The 1913-nt window shown below is 35.5% G+C and overlaps 1 pseudogene; it reads right to left on the minus strand.

Moving 5' to 3' along the window:
- LOC102824808 overlaps positions 1-1913 on the minus strand; it is a 19583-nt pseudogene that overhangs the window by 1937 nt on the left and 15733 nt on the right.

A 1913-nucleotide genomic window follows, 5' to 3' on the forward strand; every position in this document is an offset into this window, starting at 1 on the left:
TTGTTGTTGTTAAGTGCCAGTGAGTCAGTTCTGACTCATAGCAACTGTGTATTTGTGTTTATGCAGAGACCTAAATATGCAATCATGCGATTTACCATGGAAAGACTTCATGATTTTTCAGAAGCTCAAAGCAGTAGTAATTAATGCTCAGGCAATTTATGCAAGTTTGTATTTTTAAAATGGCAAGTAGCTTTCTTCTTCATTAAAAGACTCGGTTACCAACTATCTACCATCTCTGAAACTGAGAAGCATAGCTCTAGCCCTAAAGAAATACACAGCATAAGCTGCCTGAATCTAAAAAGAAACCAGTTCATAAAACCAGCTCTTTGGCCTATGCAGGCCAATAGATATTCAAGGCAGCAAAATGTTTCTCAGAATATGGAACAATTATACAAATTCTACAGTCTTTCTTCCCATTCATTTTGTGACCAGCATCCTGCTTTGAATTGTAGGAATGTAATATAATTGGGAGAGTCATAAACAATTGTATTTGCTTATTTGCTTTTAAAGGAGCTCTGGTAGCACAGTGGTTATGAATCAGGCTGTTTACCTCAGGAAAAGCAGTTCAAAACTACCAGCTGTTCCATGGGAGAAAGATGAAGCTTTCTGCTCCCATAAAGATTTATAGCCTCAGAAACTCTGTACAGGGTCGCTGTGAGACGGAACCAACTCCACGGCACATAACCACCACCACCACCACTTGCTTTTAGGTTTATTGATGCAAATTCTCCAAGGTGAAAAACAGTCTACTCAGGTTTGATGAACTTGTTAAAAGGAAAAGCTATAATCAGCTAATATTACTGATTAATTAATAATTTTACCTATAACAATAACCATGTAGAAATCACCTAACACATGTTTGACAAAAAATAAATACTTGGTACATTTTAGTGATTATTGACATGATGATGGTGATATCAAAGAGTAAAAATATAACTATAATTCCTATAAGGAGAAAAAAAGATAGAATTTATTATTGGATTTGCAACCACTGAAGCTGGGGTAACAGTTAATAAAATACCAAGTGATCTGGAATCCAGAAGAGGAGGGAGGATTCTTGTATGTACAAGAGGGCTGGAAGTACATAAGAGCCACAAGTATTTTCAGGGAGCAAACTACATCAGCTATTTTTTTTGTTGAGTCACAAGCTTATACAGCATTTTTTTGGGGGGAACATTCTATCTTCACTTCTAGAACATTCTTATTTGTTTAAGCATAATGATAACTTTATCTACAAGCATCCTCTTTAGAAAAAAATATTTTTGTCAGTTTTACTTAAATATGCTTCACTGAAGGAGGGGTGCACATATTTTGGAAGCATCAGAAGAAAAGGATGTAGAGCAAAGTAAGTTTGTAGTCAAATCTCTCTCAGTCACTTAGTCATGCCACGTGCCTCAGTTTTAGTGCTCTTTCCTATTTCCCAGTTCTTATCATGATTCTCCATAGAGATTTCTTGCTCACCATTATAAGAATATAGCTTTCTTCTCCATAGATACTCTATGGTGTTTTTCTTCTGTATTTATTTTATCATTGGCAGACACTTTATAGCTAAGACAATCTGCTTCTGAGACCTTATGGTTGGGGCAAGTGCAGAGCAAGGCTATGTTTAGAGGAACAACTTGGTGTTTCTAAAAGACTGGTCCTTTTTGTACACTTCAGATTTTTGTATTGTTTTTCCAAGGTGCATAATTTCCTATAGTGCCAGGAAAACTAAATTTCTTTCAAATGTTACGCAAACAATTCATATAATCACGAGAACCAATCTAGCCTGTACTAAAGAATGGAACTAAAAGGCAATGCTATTAGGTAACCAGATTAAAAAAATTAAGAAAAGGAGTATCAGGCACACAGTGCATTGAATAAAGTCAAGTGGTTTCATAGGAATTTAAAAATACCTGACTAAAGGGGATAGA

Source organism: Chrysochloris asiatica, unplaced genomic scaffold (genome assembly GCF_000296735.1).
Source record: "Chrysochloris asiatica unplaced genomic scaffold, ChrAsi1.0 scaffold00030, whole genome shotgun sequence".
Taxonomy (NCBI): Eukaryota; Metazoa; Chordata; class Mammalia; order Afrosoricida; family Chrysochloridae; genus Chrysochloris; species Chrysochloris asiatica.